Genomic DNA, 11,581 nt, shown 5'->3' on the forward strand with positions numbered 1-11,581 from the left:
TGAGGTGCAAATATTGTGACAAAACACGCCGCATTTGCAGAGGTGGGTACAGTACCTACGTCTAATGCTATGTTGTATGTTAAACTGTGGGTGCGGCTGCACCAAACCAGGGCCGCCAGAGTACTCGTGAACTAGTTCTCGTTCTGCACCTCTCCTGCGCTTTTTGAAATGAAAGTCACGGTTTAGAGGATGGCATTGGTGCAACACTGAAATGAAATGGTGAGGTGCAGCACTTTGCAAAATGGATTATGTGGTGCAGGGGAATCGAACAAACCCTTAAGCACACAAGCATCTTAGCATTTGACCCCCATCGAAATATGGCCAATGTGGCTGGGATCAAACCTGTGTTGTTGAGCTTAGCCTTACCACGCAATCCAACTAATAGTGTTACAGTTTCAACATTATTGAATTGTAGATTTCATGCTTGTGGCCAATCTAAAGCACCCCTCCACGATATGCGTGGCAAAACATTCACAAATACACCACTGCATGTGTGGGGTTGGAGATGACTTGTTGTGGCGGACGTTCGAGATGTTTCAACGTGCTAGCAGAGTCGACATTCGGGGATAGTCATCTTGTCGTTGCATGGCAGTCTGGAAAAACAAGCAACATCACCAAATATCAATGCATGGATTCAATGTATAGTCAATACAGGAAATTTTCCAAGGTAACAAATAAACTCAGTTAATTAGGAAACATTCTTTCTTTTTAAACATATACGTAATGGTACATCATTGCACGTCTATCGCTCAGGGCTGCTCCTTCACAAGGCATGTCATGTAGCAGGTTCCTTGCCCAGTGTAAAAAGCTGCTTCCATGTCAGGTGGGCCAGGAGGCTGTAACAGAAAAAAGAAGTATTTCTGATTTATGTGAAGCTTTCTTTGTCACATCATAGCAAAACTACACCCATAATTATGTGATGTTTCTCAAATGCGACTTCGGTAAACTATTAACTCGTAGGTTCTTTGTACTAATATATGGGCTAGCTACGAAGACACCTGTGAGGCGGCAGTGATTTATTTCCCTTCTTTCATCGCAACGGCATGGTTGGTGTTACATGGCGATATAATTTCAGAATTAACTATTGAGTCAGCGACTCCTTCCCACGTGAAGCCACGCCGCAAGTAACACACGCTTTTCCAGTGACAGATTGAGACAAAAAATTTTAAAATTTAATATTGCAATGCGCTGCCACCGTGCGATGCCTACGCACTCATTGGCAAAAAAAAAAACTACATATGTTGAAATGAACCAACTAGCCCCGCAAACAACCGCCCTTAAAAAAGCAGAAGTGGTTTCTACTCACCGGCCCTGGTTCCCAATGGGTGTTCACCCGATGAAAGCTTCAACGGTTGCTTCGTTCCCCGAAAGTCATTTGAATTCCCTTCACGAAAGCACTTGAACGAGCCAAAATAAACAGAACGAGAAAGAGCGTGTCAGTCGGCAAAGGCTCGAAATATTTACAGCGAATTGAAACAGTTTGAGACACATCCGAACGCACCGCGAGCCGTTGCCTGCCGTCGCAACCGCTGGCCGCCGTATATTTTGAAATCAGCATAATGATGTCGATAGGCTACTGCTGATATCAAATCAGCTGGAGCGAAAACTATTGCAAAAAAGTGATGACGCAGCACATGTTTAAGAAAAACTATTTGCTATAAGAACAAGTTGTTTTTTCTGTGTAGTGGTATACAAAGATGTAGTATTTATTTATTTTAGAATTGAATTTTGGCCCCGGCGAGGGCACCCCTACAAGAGAGTGCAATAGCGCGAGTGGCGAGAGAGGTTAGTAGATCTACTCTGGGTGTTTGCAGAAACGCGCTGTCGTTGATTTTTTCGCCCCCTATAGGTGATAACTTGAGCTTGAGAGTTTCCGGGGCCTGGCCACGTCATCTGCTTTCGCCTCTCCGCATCGTCTGCGTCTGCCGCGACTTGGCGACTTGTGGCGTCTGCCACACTTCGCACTACAGACAGTGGTTTGATAGAGAAGGGAACTCTTACGCCGGCAGGAACAGCAGCAGCTGGTCCACCGGGCTCGCAGGACCGCGCAAGGCAATAGAGCCCTGGACTGAGGGCCCCACCCACAGAAGGTGCATTTGTTATTATTAAAAGTAACTCTCTCTCTCTCTCTTTCTGCGTCTGCCGTGGGACATTTCGAGCTGCTTGCTTCTTGCTTCTCGGTTTTTATGCTATGTTGTACGTGTTGTTCTCAGACTACATTCAAGCAGTCAATAGAGCATTTTAGTCTGTCCGGTGCTCAAAAAAGCTCAGAGCAATACAAAATGACATCTCCAAAAGGTGGCGTTTGGACAACTAGCGCCAGCTATTCAGCGTTAGTAACAACTAAACAAAAACGTGTTATGTGCGCCCTCTGAGATTGAGGGAGGCTTGCTTAAAACTAGAACACTAATTCTTAGAGAATGGCTCTCAAAACGGTGCCGAATCAATCCGAGTACTGTAGTGTCGAAGCTAAACGACATGAATCTGAAGCGAATGGGAGCATCAGGTCGGAGCTTACGAGCTACGAAGCGCACGGCGGCCGGATGATAGCTTCGAGGCGGTCGAATGCTGCATTCGTAAGGGCAGCAATGGTTATCAGAGGCTGAAATTGTTCGACGGCGTAGCTTGCGTGCTTTTTGAAGAGCCCTCCCGCGGACGGTGGCAGCCGACGGTCTACGGCACTTACGGTTGGCTTGCCGCTAGCGTGAACCGGCCCTTACTAAGCACGTCTGCAATCAGCAGCTTCATCACATTGACGATCACTTTGTCCTGCCACCTGGGAATACGATGACGTCACCATGAATGCCCACAAGGGTCCGCCTGTATGCTTTAACTGTGGGACCATCGCCTACCTGCTTCAGTGGACACGGTACCATTGATGTGATAATGTCTCCTGACAAACCGCTGTTCGTGCAGGTTCGCGACCAAAAGGATAGCTTCCAGTAGCGCTTTCATAGTTCTTATAGTGATCTCGTGTCAACAAACTTCGGTTGACTGTGTGTGTGTGTGACTGTTTTTCTAATATGGGTCTGTTGTTGAAGTTTTCTGACGATGCGAGCTGAACCCAGGTCCTCTAACGGACGTTGTATGCAAAGAATTGCTCCAGAATCAAAGAAAAATCTTGTGTAAACTTACAATGGTTCAATAAAAGCAAGATTCGTTTGAAACTATAATCTTAGACATGCAAAATTGGCTTCTTGTTATTGAGATTAAAGTGCAAAGCTAAGATAAAACTCACAAAAAGCTCCCAACTCTTGAAACAATTGTGACTGAGTGTTATGACAAATTGTCTAGCCTGCTTAATCAGGTCGACAATTTGGAAAATCATTCGAGAAGGAACTTTATCGTAAGGGTAGTAGCAGAAGGTGGGAATAAAAAAAGGAACTCTAAAAAAACTAAACAATTAAATCTTTGGCTCTACTCTTAAGGTAAATATAACATCTATTGAGAGAGAATAAAGGGATAAAATTAAAGTCTTGCAGAGGAACTCAAGGCTGAAGGATGTGGATTACAGCATTAGCGAAGACTTCTCTAAAAGAGTACAGGAAATAAGAAAAACAATTTTGGGACTCTGCAACCGCAGAAAGTAAGGCAGGAAAGAAGGTAAACCTTGTTTTTGATAAGTTGAGGGTAAACAACACCCTATACTGCTGCAATGAAGCATGCGCCCAAAGGTGCAATCTTGGAAATGATGCTGTAAAACGTGATATGTGACAGGCACAGGGTCAAAAAGATAATATAAAAGTAATCCGCTTAAATGCCCGAAGTCAATCACATAAATCAGATATGCTTAAATACTTGGTTATCGATCATGAACCAGATACCATTGTACTCAAAGAAACGTGGTTTCACGAAGATATACCTAATACTGAAATCAGTTCACCCGTTTACTAAGTGGTTTGGAGGGATCGCTATGGAAGAGGGTGAGGGGTTGCTTTCTTACTCAAGGCATAATTTATATCTCTATCGACCCAGCAGATGTTATTAAGGCGGTATGAACTAAAACAAAACTAAGTAATCACAAAGTGGTTATAGGCGGGCTCTATCGACCTCCGGACTCTCCTGTTGAGTGAATTTTGCAAGAATATTCATTGACAGCCACTTTAGGAAAGAAGACAATATCTTCTTCCTAGGAGGTTTTAATCTTCCGGCAATTTCTTGGCATTTGCATGAGGCCGGCGATTCACATAATGCTTTTTGTGAATTATTTCTCGGCTCAATATTCTCTTTGAAATCACATCGGGTTGTAAATTACTTCACTAGAGTATGTGCCGCACGGTTTTCCATACCTAATAGAATTTTACTATTCAGTGCTGCGACTCCAAAGGTGAACGTTTGCCTTCTTAAAAAAGGTTTATCAGACCACATCATGGCTATTCTGTCCATGAGCATGTTGTCTTGCACCTAACTGCAGAAACCGGGCATCACTTTTCTGAACTTAGAAGTTGCCAAGGATATTAGCGTTCTGGTTTTTTTTTTTTCGAAAGGTCGTTTGACAACTTCACTGCTATTTATGAATCAAGCGGTAGCTCCGACTCGTTGCGGGAATATAGTCAAATATAACAATGGAATGCATTAGGTGATTTATTCCTAAGAGTTTTAAAAAGTGTAAAAAAAATAACCCTTGGAACACGAGAGATATAATTCTTGTCAAACGGATGATTGAAAGCAAGAGAAAAACTTGCTCTCGTGGGGCAACTGCCTAGAACAAGACTTCACTTCATAACAAAAGGCTTGATCTAAATCATCTTGTCAAAGAACTGTTGGAAAGTTTTTGAAATGTAACTTTGATAAAAAGCCTGTACGAAGCACCTAGCAAAATCTGGAGGTATCTAAACCCGTCCAAGAAACAGAATAAACCTGTCAATGAAAAAATTGCACTTGAACGCGCGTAAAATTTTTATTCTTCTTTTTCTTCCATATTCACGAAGATTATGGTGCCTTTCCGTTGTTTTCTGACACTTCCTATTGCCCGCCAGTATCCGACCCGTTAATAAACGAGGCAGGGTTAAACCTTCTTTTACACATTGACATAAGGAGCTACCCTGGTCGCGACCGCATTCCGAACGAGTTCTCATATAAATATGCTCAATGGGTCACAAAGCATCCTACTATAATCTTTCAAACTTCAATGATAAAGGCCTGATTTTGTTTACCCTAGAAAAAAGCTCAACTAATACAAGTTCATAAAAGTGGGAATATTTCAGTAGTGCTTAACTACAGGCCCATCTCTCTTACGAGTATCTGCTCCAAACTGCTCGAGCATATATGAGCATGGATCTCTTAAACTATGAAGACACTGACAATTTATTATTACCAGTGCAACGCGGTTTTTGAAAAGAATTATCTACAATAACGCTGTTTGTCGTTATAGTTCACAGTTTTCCACAGAAAATTATTCAGCGGAAACACATTGATCAAATATTTTCAGGTTTTGTCAGAGCCTCTGATAAGGTCCCACGTCCCAAGCTAATAAGGTGTCACGTCCCAAAGTAAATAAGATAAACAAAAAATAAAATATTACTCAATGGTTCACTTTTTACGTTCATTCTCGTACACAGTGCATAGAAATAAACAAAATTAAATCGACGTCCAGAACCGCTCGATCCGGCGTGCATCAAGGCAGTGTTCTGGGGTCTCTTCTATTTCTTATTTTTATAAATGAACTGCCCCCACATTTGTATCTTCCAGTAAGATTGTCTGCAGATGACTACGTCATGTATATCAAGATCACATCCCCGAGAGACCAGTTAGGCCTGAACAACAACCTAAACAAAATTTTACTTTAGTGTGATGGATGCCACATTACTATAAACCCTGTAAAATCAGTTTGCATGAGCCTAACGAAAAAACACCTCTAAGCAATAATTAAAATATTGTTCCTTACGGTCGAAAAAGGGTAACAAAATATAAATATTTAGGGCTAACATTTACTCAATACTTGAGGTAGAATACTCGAACAGATGTCACCTATAGAAAGGCAAATAAAACTCCATGGCGTCTGACGTGAAAGTTGCATGACGCAACACCCGAAGTGACAAGTCTTGCGTTCAAAATGCTGGTATGAATAATAGTCCAATATTTAAAGGTAGCATAGGACCCCCCTCCCCCACCACCACCAAATCTGACCTATATGAATTAGGCGAAGTTCAAAGGAGGGCTTCCAGGTTCCCATTGAATAAATATCAACGCATGCACTCTGCTCCCAAACTTTGCAACCATGCAAACTTCTACGCCTTAGAACTTAGAACCAAGTATATGATTATTTAAAATTTTCATTCCTCATTATTTGTAATCAGTTTAAAATTAACTCATGACACTTCTTTGTAATTTCTCAAGGTCTGCGCTCTAAACACAAACACTGTTTATATATACAGCCACCAGCCACCCGAAATGACGCATTTAAATACAGTTTCTTTTCTAGGAGAAGTAACTGTGAAATGAATTACCAAACACAGTCAAGATGTCTTCCTCTCTCACATCTTGTTCTGCAGCTTTAGAATCGCTTATTTTCTCAGCAACAGTTGCTTTATAAAACATTATTATTTTTATTATGGTCTTCACGATGTCAATGTATATTGCCTATCTCTTTGTTAATCTTTCAGTGCGCAAACTGTGAGTGTGCATGTCTGTGTTTATTTTTTCTTTCAGTGTAAATTCCTCTGTTTGCTGTATGTCCCTATTTTGTGACGTCTTTCATGCCCATATTTTTAGTTATTTTTTATTCGAACTTCAGCATTGAAGTGTATGTTATTCATTGCATGCGTTTTCCACTCCTGCAAAGACCCAAGCTTGGGGTTGAGAGTATTAATAAAAAAAGAAAGAAACAAACAAACTAGATGGTCGTTGTAAACGACCTGGCAACATAAATATTGTTTTCGCGTTTTGCGCGTGGTTCATAATAATGAACTTATATTCATACTAAAATAAATTTTTAACAATGTTTCGTGCGGTGACACAGGCAAACATTCCAGTTTCCATTGCCTTTTCACTCGTTTTCACTGTTATTTAACCTCTAAATCTTCCAATAGGCAGCGCCACCGTCACACCTAACGCACGCAAACGCTGTCCCGCTGAACTATGCGATGCTGACCGCCACGAATATTTGCTGCACAGTAACGCCCATAATTTAACCTCCACTATCACACTAATGGTAAACTATGATTGTCTAATGTCAGCGAACTGCTTGCTGCAGACGTTCAATGAAGGCGGAAAGCGCTTTCCCTTTCTGAGTTTGAGGATACGCTTCTCAAACTGCTGGTTCTTAGAATCTTTGTGAAAACTAACATCCTTTTCATGGGTGGGTGATCACAAAAAGGCACAGTCAGTACTTGACCATTGCGCAGCAATCGCCGCGGAGACAAGCAGCCACAGTTATAGGAAAGAAAACGCTGTGGTTTTCAAGTGAGTGTTAAAAAGGGACACCCATGGTTGTTAAAACAGCGTTGGTAGCCACCACACACAACATAACCAATTTAATTGCTTCTTTGTCGAGTTTTACCACAACGGTGGCTTCTACATGGCGCCGTGCCTTGAAAGCGCGCGAACCCAAGTGACGTCATAAAAACACGATTCACAGCGCTGTCATCGGTGGCGCACCAGGCCAGTAGACGGCACGTAATGACTCATCATCAGCATTTCTCTGCAGACTGTGTAGGACCAGAAAAAGAATCGTTTGCTACCCTAGATGCAGCTTAGTCAAGTTCTATTTTGAAGTAAACATTGTCATCTGTCAATGTCGATTCGCACGTGGAGCCGTTAGGTTTGCGCTCATGTCAGCTTACCGGTTAATTTTTTTTTTGCCGTAAATTACAGATTTTTTCTGCGGGGTGGTGCAGTCAGCAGTTTCAAATCTATGCATTAGCTAGGCGCACAGCGTGAAAAGGAGGGGTGTGTTGCAGTAGTGTAAATTGGGAATAACATGTAAATCGCTTTTAATAAAATACATTTTATTGAAATGGATGAAATAAATGCTGCTTAGTCTTGCAAGCTGACATGGGAAGAATTTTTAGACTGTAATGTTTCTGTAAAGCTACTGTGTACTTTTCATGAAAAAAAAATGTCGTAATGTGAAATCTCTTTAGAGAATGTTAAATGAGATTTGCTGTAATGTTATTTCTTTCATTCAGTGTTGCTAGTTCTTCAAAGTGCTTAGCAGCTGTCAAGAAGGCAGTGATAGAGTAAATTGTGTGGATAAAAGTTATTAATAATCTTTTCTTCCCAGAACCATCAATGGTATGTTTTCATGACTTGTCTGGTACTACATCTGTGATTTCTTAATGATTGCTTCAATTTGCTATCGTCATTTTTAGTTTCACATCTGCTGTATGTCTTGAGTGCAATTGCAGCTCAAATATAATGAGAGCTACTTCGAATGCAACAGTGTCATGCAATGAAATGGACATGACCTGAATCATTTTTCTTCATGCTAGATCCCTTAATGGCAGATATCAAGAATACATTGCTCGTTGTTCAGAATTGCTATAAGAAACCACTCAGTGGCACGAAGTTTGAATATTGTGTATTCTTAAGACATGCTATACTAGTTGTCACATGGAAGGAGCAAAAAAAAAACAATTATGGTTAACTTGTTAGAGCATGTGTCATGGCCGCTTCAGTGTGCACTGCTGCCTTCTTACCGATAACATTCGACAGCTGCCGTTGTCCTGGGTTTCAACTTCTAGGGAAAACTATGTCCGTCATAACGCTTTTATCTGGTTTGTTGCTTTGTCTATGAATTCGCCTATGTGCTTACAATTCCTGAGCAAAAATGTGAATGAATAAATCTTTATTATTTACGAATGCTGCTTTGTTTCCTGTTTTTCATATGTAGGCAAGCTCTAATGAGCTAGCTGAAGACATTGTTGGGCTCTAAGATATGCCGACTCTGCGGGATGATTTTTCATTTTAACAGCCAGCAGAGTGCATAGTAATTCTGAAAGTAGTCAAAAAGCTCCTGAAGAGAGAGAGATAAAGATGCAAGGAAAGGCAGGGAGGTTACCCAAACGCACATCCGGTTTGCTACCCTGCACTGGGGAAGAGATAAAGGGGAGAAAAGAGGTTGCAGAGAGATGAGAAGGTACACACAATCACGAGCACACTCGGGGAGCACACACAGTCTACAGGCGGTCGCTCAGGTTTGTTGACTTTAGGTAAGCTCCTGAAGATGCTCAAGTAAACGATGGGGATGCTGACCTTGATTTCTAAATTAAGAAATTCCCCAGTAATGTCTTCTGGCCTCTCTGGAAGCAGACTGCAAGCTATGTGCTAGTTTTTTTATTTTGTTTTAACAACTAGACTGCAATAGACACAGGTTTGCTGAAGCTGCATAATGCAATACTTTGAAAAAAAATGGTTTGCATCTATTAAAAGGGGTGCAAACACCAATTCTAAGAGCTGACTTAGGTCTGCCATACAAACATCCTTGGTACGGAGATGTCTATGAGGTAGCGTGAGTCAAGAGAAAGGTGGAGAATAATAACTTGGCTTGAAGAAACTTGTGACGTCGACCCTATAGAGTGGTTCTGTTGGCCGCGTGCACCAGTATAGGCAGTGTTTATGACGTCAGCAACCGAAACAAACAAAATGGTGGCTTGTACATCACCAGCAGAGCCAACCATAAAATGTGACATCTTGAGCTTGGGGCAAGAATGCGATGAAGAGCTTGTATCATGTCGTGGTGTCTGGGTACAGTAAAAACTGATACTAACTTGTACTTTATTTTTCAAGGTGCACTGGTACTTACTAGTGCACTATCTAGGGTCATTGAAGGCATATCCTTGATTTGATGCTGAAAAAGCAACTGATCATTTTTGCATCACCTTTCATTACAGCTTTCACGAACTCTAAGCTATATTATTCATGTTACTTTTAGAGTTTTGGCATGCCTTTGAAGTCCTGCATGAGTGGATAAAATTTATAAAAATATTTTATTCGTAATCTGCATCACCACTGTGAACATTACAGTCAGTAAAAGCTTGTGCTCATGGAAGTCAAATCGTCACGCAAAGAAAGAAACTAAGACATTTTTTACAATAATTGGGGGGCTCTTCACAATGTGGAATGTGCTTCATTGGTCAACGCTACATCAATGCTGTCAGTGGACTTATTTTGCCATGTCAAATTGTTCCTCACGCATTTACCGATATGCGTTTGCCGTGCATCAGACATCCACACGAGCTTGGTATAATTGACTGCTTTAAATCCAGTTTTGTATTTATTGTAATGTGAAGGCTGCAACACTATACAATACAGTACAGTATTTATTTGCTCTCATATTCACATACCTAATGGGCACAGTGTTCTGTTGAGTTTTTTAATATTTTATTACTATTAATATCTGTTGGGCAAGTATGATACGACAGTTTATGTAGTATTTTGTACATATCAACTGTCGTAGAAAAGCTTCGTGTTAGTGTAATTAACTATGTATTCCAAAACTGAGCGTACAATCTACTGCATGGATTCGGTCTCTGTGTCTTTTTTCGGTAATCAGTTCCACAACGTAAACAGATTTCGTGTTCACAGTATATTGTAGGACTGTCTTGTGTTTTTTGATGATCTGGAAATCACCTGCCTAGGCTAGCTCTGATGTGCCACATCAAAATGTGGTTTGTGCAATAGAATATGACGAATCAGAGAGGTATATACATAGGTCAGTAAACTAACTGATGAGTCAACTAATTTATATTCAGATCAAGCAGCAAGTCTGAGTCGGAGTAAGCTTGGGTGAGTAAGATTTTGGGAAGTTTTAGTCCAAGAGTCTGGGTCAGAAAATTTTTGGGGATGAGTTGGAGTCAGTCATAAGCACAAAATTTATTCTTGAGTGAGCGTGCATGAGATCCACGTTTCTGTCGACTTATGTTTCCATCTACTGAACTTCATTACTATCAGCTTGATGTCGGCTTATGTTCATGCTTGTGCCTACGCACACATGCTTCAGTGCATAACAGTTTAACTTCATCTAAATACTAGTTCATCAAAGGCATAATTTACGGAAGTTGGTCACTTTGCCCTCAGCTCACAATCTCTTTCACAAGACGTTATTGATAAAAATAGTTCATTTGAGTAGTCTTTCAATAAAAATGTACTTACTGAATTGCAACTGATAACTCATATTGAAAGCTACGAGGTTAAAATGGACTAAAGAGGGCACCGATTATGTCAAATATTAGCATTGAAGGCGTACTACGTGTTTGAAAAGTTGCTGTATTGTTGCTTCTAAAGAAAGTTGAGGTTCCAAAAATGTATAGCTGTTTGGAGTGCGGTTGAAATATTTTTAATATCGTTCACTAAAAAATTGTTTGGTGTTGATATCGAGGTCGTGGTATTACAGTGCTACGTAAGCAGTGTGGCATATGTCTAAGTCACAAGGGGATAGTAACAAACACTGAGTAGATCACTGTACGTCGTACGTGTTGCATGTAAACAGTGAAGGATGAATGGACATGCAGGTGCTGTAAGAGCAGTTTTGGCTGCACACAGACACAGAGTTTGCAAATGAATGTGTCTTATGGATGGGTTTGCCTTACGAATGCGGGCGTTTTAAGAACGCTTCGGAAACAATGCAGGTATGTTTATA

The sequence above is a fragment of the Rhipicephalus microplus genome, chromosome 9, assembly GCF_043290135.1.
Source record: "Rhipicephalus microplus isolate Deutch F79 chromosome 9, USDA_Rmic, whole genome shotgun sequence".
Taxonomy (NCBI): domain Eukaryota; kingdom Metazoa; phylum Arthropoda; class Arachnida; order Ixodida; family Ixodidae; genus Rhipicephalus; species Rhipicephalus microplus.